The sequence below is a fragment of the Dendrobates tinctorius genome, unplaced genomic scaffold (genome assembly GCF_039654945.1).
Source record: "Dendrobates tinctorius isolate UK_male_01 unplaced genomic scaffold, ASM3965494v1 ptg000294l, whole genome shotgun sequence".
NCBI classification, from domain to species: domain Eukaryota; kingdom Metazoa; phylum Chordata; class Amphibia; order Anura; family Dendrobatidae; genus Dendrobates; species Dendrobates tinctorius.
Genome location: NW_027361961.1, coordinates 1,188,768 through 1,201,481, shown reverse-complemented (window position 1 = coordinate 1,201,481; position 12,714 = coordinate 1,188,768). Strand labels below are relative to the sequence as shown.

The 12,714-nt window shown below is 50.4% G+C and overlaps 1 protein-coding gene across 1 annotated transcript in view; it reads right to left on the bottom strand.

Moving 5' to 3' along the window:
- Positions 1–12,714, bottom strand: part of LOC141072977 (uncharacterized) — a 244,580-nt gene that overhangs the window by 77,233 nt on the left and 154,633 nt on the right. The gene's annotated exons all lie outside the window — the stretch shown is intronic.

Genomic DNA, 12,714 nt, shown 5'->3' with positions numbered 1-12,714 from the left:
AGTGCAGTTTTGGAGCCAAAATTTGGGCTACTGTTGGGCACACGGCAGGGCTCGGAAGGGAATAAGCGTCATTTGACTTTTTGAATGTAAAATTTCCTGGAATCATTAGCAGATGTCATGTCCCATTTGGAAAGTCCCTAATGTACTTAAACAGTAGAACCCCACCCCCCCACAAGTGACCCCATTTTGGAAACTAGACCCCTCAAGGAATGTACTTAGATGCATGGTGGGCACCTTGAGCACCCAGGTACTTCGCAGAAATTTATAACGTTAAGCCGGGAAAATAATAAAATCACATTTTCCTCACAAAAATGTTATTTTAGCCCCAAATTTTGCATTTTCATAAGCGTAACAGGACAAATTGCACAATAAAATTTGTTGTGCAATATCTCCTGAATCCACCGATACCCCATATGTAGGGGAATACTACTTTTGAGGCACACTGCAAAGCCCAGAAGGGAAGAAGCACCATATTGGAGTTCAGATTTTACTGGAATGGTTTGAGGGTGCCGTCACATTGGCAGAGCCCCTGAGGTGCCAGGACAACATAAACCCCTATATGTGTTCTCATTTAAAGAACTACACTCCCCAATGAATTCATCTAGGGGTGCAGGGATCATATTAACACCACATGTGCCTCACAGAGTTTTATACCACTGAGCGGTGAAGAAAGAATAAATTACATTTTTACCACTAAAATGTTTTATCCCCAAGTTTTTAATTTTTCTCAGCACTAATAGGAATTTTTTTTTCAGAACTAACTGAGGTTCATTTTTTCCTGAGTGCGCCAATACCCTACATGTAATCGGGAAATATTTTTCAGGCACAGTGCAAAGCTCAGAAGGCTCGGAGCGCCAGATTTTACTGTTATAGTTTGCAAGGTGTCAAGGCCCATGAACAGCAGAATCCCCCATAAGTGACCCCATTTTACAAACTACACCTCTGAATTAATTCACCTAGGGGTGCAGTGATCATATTGACACAATGAGTGTGGCACAGAATTTTATACCATTGACCAGTGAAGACAAAATAACTACATTTTTACCACTAAAATTTTGTTTTAGCCAAAGATTTTACATTTTCACCCAAGAAGTGGGTGAAAATGGCACCAAACTTTGTACCACAATTTCTACTGTACGTGGCGGGAGGAACGGAGCACTATTTGCCTCCCAGAGCGCAGATTTTCGTAGAACAGTTTGCGGACTCCAGAACTCCAGAAGAGCAGAAACCCCCCTCAAATGACCCTATTTGGAAAAATACACCCATTGGGAATTTATCTACAGGTGTAGTGACGATTTTGACTCCATGGCTATTTTCCAGAAACAATCAGTAATGAATGATGCAGAGTGAAAATTGCAAACTGCCGTTGTAGTGACCAGTACACTACAGTCACCAGTACATTATGCCCAACCCTTTCTTCTGGAGGCATGCACCCGTAAATTAGGCGGGCTCTTGTCACTACAGAAATGCCAAACGTGGATGCAAGAAGGGAGTGGGGCATTCTACAGCATGGTGTAGAAACTGTCAGCTCTGCACTGACAGACAAACTTGCTCATCTTGCACTGGGCAGGATCAGCAAGTTTCCTAGGTCTGGTGACTCGAATGTCATCATGACATCAGGTCAACATGGCAACGATCGGGACCCCGCTGTGACGAACAGCCCACGGCCGTTCGTCCACTTACGGGCGACGACTAACGGGGGTCCCGCTGCCACCAAAACGCGACGGACAGCGGACCCTGTGTCACCACTATGTCACAATCCCACCACTGACACCGGTGTATCAGCGGACGGAGGGACGTGACACAATGCCGGCACACGGCTATCACAGGCGCAGTGGGGCTTATCTTAGTTATCCCACCACTGGCACCATGTGACAAAAATATCCAGCAAGCTAATCTCGCTCTACAATTTGCCGCAGGGGGAGTTTAATTTGGATGCCCCACCACTGCTATCAATCTTCCAAGTACTGCGGGGATTTGTGTATACCCCACTTTCTCAGTTCCACCTTGGAACTCGCAGCTCTCCGGCGCCCCCCTTACCCTCAGGTCAGTCAGGGAACTGCACCTAGGATAATTGGTCGCCGGACGGGCTGCCTGTTGTGAACCGGCAATTAGGCTTCTGCAGTAAGGGAATTATCAATGCTGTGGCCGCAGACCCTTATTCAGCAATATAAGACCCTTCTGTACTGCCAGCAAGCCGTAATAGCCGTACACAACGCGCTGCCACCAGTCACGGTTACTTAATTCACAGTGTTAAATTAAGAGGGTCCGTGGCAAACCCCTTGAATTAGTAGCGATTATCTATCAAAGGCGTATAGTTCGAGTCTTAGAGCATAGAGACAGATCTAAATAATTATTTCATTTATTTTCCGAAAGAGGACAGTGATTACAGATAAAAGTTGCTATAAAATTGAGACATAAAATATGTACAGTACAGGTATAAAATAAAAGTGGAGAAAACAAAGAGATTACACTCACAGTTCCATATTGTTCCTTAGGCAGACCATGCGGCTAAGGTGGGTGGAGGCGGAGCTGCACTTCTCCGCTCATCTGAGTTCTTGTCAGCACGGACTCTGCAGCTGTTCTCAGCTGGTTCTGCCAGGGAATGCCTTATAGACTTTCCTATGTGACATCACAGAGAGGTGCATTCTGGGTTGATCCCACCTCTCTTATCCAAGTTATGTTTTGGCTACAAAACTTAGATTAGCTATAACTTTATGGGAGAAGCTGGTATGGACTCATCAGTGGTATCATGTTTCCCAGCGTAATGAGCCTATCAAGAAAACATCAAACATCTATGCGATATGACCATCCATTTGGGCGCAAATCCTATCTCCTGTTCTGGACAGGGTAGAACTTCGAAACATACGCGGTCTCGAAGCTGGGACCGCTCAGGTTACAAAAATATGATTTTCATATCTCTACTTGGTACGGTTTTCGCAGGGCAGGCTCTTAAAGTTTTATTTCAAACAAAGACCTTTAGTTCCCGCACTTTTTTTCTCTTTCAGCTGAGAGAAGCCAAATGGTGTGAGGAAGATGGTCTAGCTAATTAACATTCCTGCTCTTCCAGAGGAAGTGGCAGGGTTGATAAAACCTGGGGGGAAGGAATTCCTACTACTGACAGTTTACAATGTCCTAGGATGGAGGATTTGTTAGCACATTGCAACAGAAAACATATCTTGCCGACATTGTACATCACACCTCCCCCCTTAAGAGGGCGCTAAGGAGGCATTACCTCTCGGTAATCGGCCATGCGCACCTCAGCGGGTTCGCCCCGGCGGGACAACCCATCGGCATTGCCGTTTTCACTGCCCTTCCTGTGTTTTACAGTAAAATCGTACTGTTGAAGGGCAAGGCTCCAGCGGAGCAATCTTCCATTGGTTCCGGACACTGTGTGCAACCAGCTCAGAGGGTTGTGGTCGGTTACCACCGTGAAGGCGCGCCCATACAGGTAGGGCTGCAAACGCTGCAGTGCCCACACCATGGCCAGACACTCCTTCTCGATGGTCGAGTATGCCACTTCCCTCGGCAAAAGTTTCCGGCTCAGGTACAACACGGGGTGCTCTTGGTCCCCCGAGTCGACCTGGCTAAGCACAGCACCGAGGCCAAACTCGCTGGCGTCGGTCTGTACCAGAAACGGGCGACTGCTGTCGACTGCTCTCAACACTGGAGAGTTGCACAGGGCTGCTTTCAAAGCTTGGAAAGCCGCCTCACAGTCATCTGTCCAGTTGACTGTTTGGGGTAGCCTCTGCTTGGTGAGGTCAGTCAAGGGTTTGGCAAGGGCGCTATAGTCCTGTACGAACCGCCTATAGTACCCTGCAGTGCCCAAGAAGGACTTCACCTGTTTCTTGGTCCTGGGGGTAGGCCAGGACACGATTGCGTCCACTTTTTCTGGCTCCGGACTCATGGAACCCCCGCCTACCCGGTGCCCCAGGTAGTGGACCTTGTGCATGCCTATCTGGCACTTCCCTGGCTTGATGGTCAGGCCTGCCTGGTGAAGACGCTTGAGCACCTCCTGGAGGTGCTGAAGGTGTTCCTCCCAGGTGGAACTGAAGACGGCAATATCGTCTAAGTACGCCACCGCGTACTCCTCCAGTCCCCGAAGCAGGTGGTTGACCATCCGCTGGAAAGTGGCAGGGGCATTCTTCATGCCGAAGGGCATGACCGTGGACTCGTACAGTCCAAAGGGGGTGATAAAGGCGGATTTCTCCTGCGCCTCAGGGCTCAGGGGAATCTGCCAGTATCCCCGACTCAAATCCATGATGGATATGTAGTTGGCGTTTGTCAACCGCTTGAGCAAATCCTCGATGCGCGGCATTGGGTGGGCATCAGAGGTTGTGATGGCGTTGAGCCCCCTGTAGTCCACGCAGAACCGGGTGGTTCGATCCTTTTTAGGAACGAGGACTACAGGTGAAGCCCACGCACCTTTTGACCGTCGAATCACTCCCAGCCTTAACATCTCATCGACCTCTCGGCGCATGACTTGTTGCACCGTTTCAGAGATCCGATAAGGTGTTCGCCGTAATGGGGCATGATTCCCGGTGTCCACCTCATGAACCGCTAACTCCGTCCTCCCAGGACGGTTGGTGAACACGGGCCGGAAGAGTTCCAGGGTGGCCATCAACTGCAACCGCTGGGACACGGTGAGCGAACCACTTATCTCCATGTCCTCAATGGACCCATCGGCCTTGGCCTGGGCCAGCATGTCCAGGAGGGGATCTTCCTCCCCATCCTCTGGCAGATTGCAGACCGGTAGGACGCAAGCTTCACGTTCGTAGTGCGCCTTCAGCATGTTGACGTGAAAGGCCTTGCGCCTACCCCGAGCATGGTCAAGCGTGACCACGTAGGTGACCGGGTTGAGCTGTTGGTGGACGACGTACGGGCCTTCCCAGGCTGCCTGAAGCTTATCCGTTGGTACAGGGACCAGCGCCCACACCTTTTGACCCACCTGGTAGGTCCGCTCCCGGGCGTTCTGGTCGTACCAGTGCTTCTGGTCAGCCTGAGCCTGCGTCATGTTGTCATGCATCAACTGCGTCAAGGTCTGCATCTTGTCACGGAAGCGCATGACATAATCCACGATGGACACTTCTGTGGGGTTTGGCTCATCTTCCCAGGATTCTCTTATCAACCCAAGGGGTCCCCGGACTCGCCTGCCATACAGGAGCTCGAAGGGGGAGAACCCGGTCGAGGCCTGCGGAACTTCTCTGTAAGCGAACAGCAGGTGTGGGAGGTACCGCTCCCAGTCGCGCCCTTGGGTCTCAACCAGTATGCGGAGCATCTGTTTGAGGGTACCGTTGAAACGTTCACACAAACCGTTAGTCTGTGGGTGATACGGACTCGATACCAGCTGCGTCACCTGCATTTTCTCACAGAGAGCCTCCATTAGGCGAGACATGAATTGGGGCCCTTGATCGGTAAGCATCTCCCTGGGAAATCCTACTCTTGAAAAGATGGTCACCAGTGCGTCAGCCACCTTATCTGCCCTGGTTGAAGACAGAGCTACTGCCTCTGGGTACCGGGTAGCGTAGTCTACCACGGTGAGAATGTATCGCTTTCCGGAGCTGCTGGGGACGGACAGCGGTCCTACAATGTCCACCGCGATTCTCTGGAAAGGCTCCTCTATCACCGGCAAAGGAATAAGGGGAGCCTTAAGAGCAGGCCCCGCCTTACCCACTTTTTGACAGGTGGCGCAGGAGCGGCAGTAGTGTGTTACATCTGTCCCCATCTTGGGCCAATAGAAGTGTTGAGACAGCCGTGCCTTTGTTTTGCTGATCCCCAAGTGTCCAGCGAGTGGAATCTCATGGGCAATCCGCAACAACTCGGTTCTGAACTGATAGGGGACGACCAGCTGTCTTTCCCTCAACCACTCCTTTTTAGGATCTCCGGGTACTGTCTCCCGGTACAACCTTCCTCGTTCCCAGAACACCCTCTCCTTATCAGGCTTGGAGGTGGGCGTCTCGGCGAGACCTCTCAATTTCTCCAGGCTGGCATCTGAGTGCAGAGCAGCCTGGAACTCCATGCTGGAGGCTGCCAGAAGTGACGTCAGGGTACCTCCTTTATTGGGACCCTCTGGAACCGACTCTGGGTTCACCTCTGGTTCAGTCTCTCCTGTAGAAGCAGAGGGTCCAGAAGACAGTGCGTTACCTGCGATCTGGGCACTCTGACTGCGTGTGACAGCTGCTATGTATGCTGTCTCCCTGGGGATTTCTACAGACCCATCAGCCGGTGCTGCCCTGGGCTCTCCCTCCCCATCCACCCCCAACACTTTAGGAGCAGTGCTACTTATGGGCCAGTTACCTTCCTCGGTGGCACTGGTCAGCTGCATGGCATTACCTTCCTCATGGTCCCCATGCACCTCCCCATTCTCTTGAGCACCGTTGCTTGCTCCTGCCAGGGGTTCCTCAGCCGTCTCACTCCGCAGAGTGACGGGGCTGAGCACCTCGGTACCTGTGGACACATCTACCGTTTCAAAGAAAGGGTTAACGGGTTCAGTCGGCACAGATACATCAACATCATCATTCCTAGGAAAAGAATGGTTATCAGTTTGCTTTGGTACATTCACATCAGCATCAGCATCGTACCTGGGGAAAGAATGGTTGTTAGTTGCATCATTACTCATCAAGGCATTAGCAGGTAACACATTCAGTTTCCCGTCATCATCATCATCATCAGGGTTAACGTTACCCTTATTATCAGTTTGGGGAAGGGTGTCAGGGACATAGTATGCAACCATCCTCCCCAAGTCAGTCCCCAATAAAACATCAGTGGGCAAATTTTCAGACACTCCCACCTCCCTCAACCCGCTCCCGGCACCCCAATCAAGAAAAACTCGTGCCACTGGCAAGGGACAACGGGTGCCTCCAATCCCGGTGACAGTCAAGGTTTTCCCCTCAACAAACTCTTCAGGGGCCGCCAGTCCAGGACGGATGAGGGTTCGTTCAGCCCCGGTGTCCTTGAGGCCTGTAGCAAGACGGGCCCCGACCTGAACAGGTTGAACGTTGTCGTCAGCCCTCCCAACCACACCTCCCACCAAAAGAACAGAGGCGTTGGGCCCGGGGGCCTTGGCTGGGGGGTTCTTCGGCCTATCCGGACAGGTGTAAGAGAAGTGACCAGGCCGCTTGCAGTGGTGACACAGGCGACTGTCAGTAGCCGGCCTGTTGTTGGCAACAGGGACAGGGCCTCCGGAGGGACGGCTAGCTGGGGCATTGGGGTTGGTTGCTGGCTTACCCCCTTTCCAGCTGGTGGCGACTGGCCTCCGCGTCTCGGGCTTCCGGTTGGCCTCGTGGTTGTCGGCGATCTGCGCCGCTTTGTCCGCGTTCGTTGGTTCGCGGTCCAGGATGAACTGTCGGACCTCAGCTGGGCAGAGATGCAGGAACTGGTCTTTGATCATCAGGTCCCGTAGCTGCTCAAAGGTTTCAACGGACAGTCCATGGATCCACTGGTCAAAGTGGGTCCTGAGTCCTTGCACCACATCACTGTAGCTATCGTGTGGGCCACGTTGGAGGTGCCGGAACTTCTTTCGGTATACCTCAGGTGTCAGCCGGTATTTGGCGATCAGCGCCTGCTTTATGGCGTCATAGTCGTCATCGGCTTCTGGCGGAAGAGAAGCAAATGCCTCCAGGGCTTTGCCTTTTAGCCCTGGGGTCAAGTACCTTGCCCATTGGTCTCTAGGCAGCTGGTACTGTCTGCAGGCTTTCTCAAAGGCTCGCAGAAATGTGTCCAAGTCCCCATCCTTTTCCATCACGGGAAAATGCTCTGGCCGGGGTTTAGGAGTCTGGACGCTGCTGGGCTCACTGCTTCGGGCTGTGGGGGCATTCCCACCCCGCTGGAGTACCTCCAGTTCATGGGCCCTCTGCGCCTGGTGCTCGGCTCTCTCAGCCTCAGCTTGGCGCTCACGTTCGGCTTGGGCCTCCTGCCGATATTGCTGGATCAGCCTCACCCGCCCATCCCTGTCTTCGGCGGGGAGTTCGTCCAAGGCCATTTGCAGATAGGGGTCCACCCCGTTCTGGTTGAATGTGGGGCCAGCGCTCAGGAGTGGAGCCTCTGCTGCAGCCCCATTGCCACTTGGGCCAACTTCTGCGCTCGCTGGATTCTGGTCGTTGTCCAGCTGCACTAGAGCCGCGATCATTTGAGCTCTGTTTTTGTTCGTGGCGTCAAGGCCTTGGTACGTGCATAACCCAGCAAGAACTTCCTTTTTCTGCTTCTGATACCACTCCACTGTCATCGCCGCCATGGTTGCCAAATAAAAGATAGAAAAAGAAAAACGAAGAAACGGGAGGGGGATACTTGCAAGTACACACTAATGTCTCAGGACTAGTAACCACTGAGTCTGTTCTCCAAAACCTATGATGCAGGATTCCCGCAGGAACCGTGCAGGTCTTTAGTGAGAGGAATGATTGCTCAAACCAAATCACTAATGCTCTAGGATTATCCCACCGCTCTGCCACCAATATGTGACGGACAGCCCACGGCCGTTCGTCCACTTACGGGCGACGACTAACGGGGGTCCCGCTGCCACCAAAACGCGACGGACAGCGGACCCTGTGTCACCACTATGTCACAATCCCACCACTGACACCGGTGTATCAGCGGACGGAGGGACGTGACACAATGCCGGCACACGGCTATCACAGGCGCAGTGGGGCTTATCTTAGTTATCCCACCACTGGCACCATGTGACAAAAATATCCAGCAAGCTAATCTCGCTCTACAATTTGCCGCAGGGGGAGTTTAATTTGGATGCCCCACCACTGCTATCAATCTTCCAAGTACTGCGGGGATTTGTGTATATCCCACTTTCTCAGTTCCACCTTGGAACTCGCAGCTCTCCGGCGCCCCCCTTACCCTCAGGTCAGTCAGGGAACTGCACCTAGGATAATTGGTCGCCGGACGGGCTGCCTGTTGTGAACCGGCAATTAGGCTTCTGCAGTAAGGGAATTATCAATGCTGTGGCCGCAGACCCTTATTCAGCAATATAAGACCCTTCTGTACTGCCAGCAAGCCGTAATAGCCGTACACAACGCGCTGCCACCAGTCACGGTTACTTAATTCACAGTGTTAAATTAAGAGGGTCCGTGGCAAACCCCTTGAATTAGTAGCGATTATCTATCAAAGGCGTATAGTTCGAGTCTTAGAGCATAGAGACAGATCTAAATAATTATTTCATTTATTTTCCGAAAGAGGACAGTGATTACAGATAAAAGTTGCTATAAAATTGAGACATAAAATATGTACAGTACAGGTATAAAATAAAAGTGGAGAAAACAAAGAGATTACACTCACAGTTCCATATTGTTCCTTAGGCAGACCATGCGGCTAAGGTGGGTGGAGGCGGAGCTGCACTTCTCCGCTCATCTGAGTTCTTGTCAGCACGGACTCTGCAGCTGTTCTCAGCTGGTTCTGCCAGGGAATGCCTTATAGACTTTCCTATGTGACATCACAGAGAGGTGCATTCTGGGTTGATCCCACCTCTCTTATCCAAGTTATGTTTTGGCTACAAAACTTAGATTAGCTATAACTTTATGGGAGAAGCTGGTATGGACTCATCAGTGGTATCATGTTTCCCAGCGTAATGAGCCTATCAAGAAAACATCAAACATCTATGCGATATGACCATCCATTTGGGCGCAAATCCTATCTCCTGTTCTGGACAGGGTAGAACTTCGAAACATACGCGGTCTCGAAGCTGGGACCGCTCAGGTTACAAAAATATGATTTTCATATCTCTACTTGGTACGGTTTTCGCAGGGCAGGCTCTTAAAGTTTTATTTCAAACAAAGACCTTTAGTTCCCGCACTTTTTTTCTCTTTCAGCTGAGAGAAGCCAAATGGTGTGAGGAAGATGGTCTAGCTAATTAACATTCCTGCTCTTCCAGAGGAAGTGGCAGGGTTGATAAAACCTGGGGGGAAGGAATTCCTACTACTGACAGTTTACAATGTCCTAGGATGGAGGATTTGTTAGCACATTGCAACAGAAAACATATCTTGCCGACATTGTACATCACACCCGCGTCACGCCGTATGGTCTCCGATCCAAAGGCAGAGGGGCTGCCAGCCCTCTGCTGGCTCTCAGAATGCTGCAATCGCGTTCGGTCGCAGCATTTCGCAGGTTAAAATGCTGGTAGCAGTCTGAGACAGCTCCTGGCACTTAGTGCCGGGGGTCAGCTGTCAGAATCAGCTGATACTCGGTGGCGGGGGGGGTGCACAGGTGATCACAATCACGTAATAATCTGTCCCTGGTCAAATAAGCCCGGGGCACAGGGACGGATTATTACATTTAATGTCAGAAAGGGGTTAAAAGAGACATGGCTTCCATAAACCAATTCAGCAAAATCCACACTCCCAAAGTCAAATCTCCCCCTAGCTTCTGAGCCTTGTACTGTGCCCAAACCCCATCGCTTTATGTGTGGATTTCTCCTGCTCTGGTTTTCTGCCATTTTGTCATATTAGTGCATCTACAAATGACGTGTCACATCTCCTCTGGGATCTGCTTCTGTCACCACGCGCCGCCTTATTCATCCTGCAGGCGGTGCTGGGAATGGAGGAAACATCGGAACCAGAAGCTTTGGGGCGGCCCAGACTCTGTCCAGCCACTAAAATTAAGGTGCCTGCAACCTGTGGTACCATCCAGTCTGGCAGTATGGGTTTGTGTGTTGTCCAGCTGTAGTAATCTGCTCCCTGCTTTAGCCAATTGGAGAGCACCACACCCTCCTTGGTGGGATTCGAACCCAGGACTCCAGCGCTGCAAGGCTGCAACGCGAACCACTGAGCCACTGAGACTTTTTTTTTAAAGACTACCACAGAGTTACAGACCCAGATAAGTGAGGCAGACCAATCCCACCACAATCAAACTATAGATGAACATGTAAAAAAAAAAAAAAAGACATAAAATAAAAAAATGTTACATTTCCGACAACAACGTATGTTTTGGGGACAGCTCCAACACTATATCAGAGTTGCACTCATTTATGGTGGACCCTTGGAGCTACTATGAGTCCTGACCAGAGGAATAGAGAAAGTATTAGCGCCCCCATTTCAGGAGAGATTGTGCAGTAATCTGAACTCTTTATGATTGAAAACATAATGGAATTTATCATGTGGAGTGACTCCATGAAACCAGGGCTCGAGCCATGCCAACGCATCTCCTGCAGGCATGAATAACTGTATATTACAACCATCAGCCATGCACAGCTTGGGCTAGTTTCACACTAGCGTTACCGGGCGTAGCGCAGGGCGGCCGCTAAGCTCCGCCCCGGCCACGCCCCTTCTGGTCAGCTCCTCCTATGATCACATGACGCTGCATGCGATCAGCGTACCCTATATTTAGCGTTGGGTACGCTGGTCGTGCGCTGGTACACTTTTGCTGGCTCCCAGGACGAAGCTAAGGCGAAACGCGCGTCGGGGACTGCGGTATCACAGGTCATATGCTCGTTTCTTACTTCTTAGGGGTTGCTGTAACACACTTGGGACTGGGGGACTTGCCATGTGAGCACCAATGTTGATCTCTATGTGTATTGTTCTGGAAGCATTTAACTCTGAGCACACACTATATGCTCTTTGCTCATAATCTATTTAGTTATACAGATTGAATCTAATGAGATGCTTACATAGATTGCAGAGAGGCTTTCTATCTTTTATTTAATGTTTATTGCTCTGGCGATATTTGACTCTCAAAACACACTGTGTTATACTTTTTGATGCCATTAGAGCACTCTGGCCCAGCATTATTGCCAATGCAGTGCATTATATCCTCTCTGAATACGATTCATTTATTTATATATCTCCATGCTGGTGACATACATGTCGGTAATATTTGTTGCAGTGCACACCTTGCATAGGTTATATGTTTTTTGTGCCCCTTATGTCCTATACTAGGTGCATTATACTATGACTTTGCGATATATGGTCTGTACCCCTTGGTGTATTTTTAATACTTTATGAAGACATATGTGCCTGTGATATCTATTTGGTTATCCATCTCTTTTTATAATTGTCTGTGTCTTTTGTACGTATTTCAATAAAGCAATGTGTATTTTATGGCAATATGCTTCCTTGATCTGTTTGGTTTGTATATTACAACCATCAGCCACACACAGCTTGGGCTAGTTTCACACTAGCGTTACCGGGCGTAGCGCAGGGCCGCTGCTAAGCTCCGCCCCCGTCCGCGCCCCTTCCGGTCAGCTCCTCCTATGATCGCATGACGCTGCATGCGATCAGCATACCCTATATTTAGCGTTGGGTACGCTGGTCGTGCGCTCGTACACTTTTGCTGGCGCATCCGCCCTTTTGGCACTGCGCCGAAGACACAAAAATGCAACACAGTGCGTTTGGCGCACGTCGGCGCAGCACCAAAAGGGAGGATGCGCCGGCAAAAGTGTACCAACGCACCCAACGTGGAATATACGGTACGCTGATCGCATGCAGCATCATGTGAACATAGAAGGAGCTGACCGAAGGGGTCGCGGCCGGGGGCGGAGCTTAGTGGTGGCCCTGCGCTGCGCCCGGTAACGCTAGTGTGAAACTAGCCTTAGAGATATATCATGGCACAGGTGTAATGGTTTTTATGTAGTTTACCACAACCTTTCTTGAAGTTATTTTGTTTTAAAGAAATTGAAAAGTCAGGATAAAGGGAAACTTTGCTGTTATTGTCCAGAAATTCACACTTTACCTCACTGCACATTTAATGTTAGTGATCATAAAAGTGACGTTTGGCCAG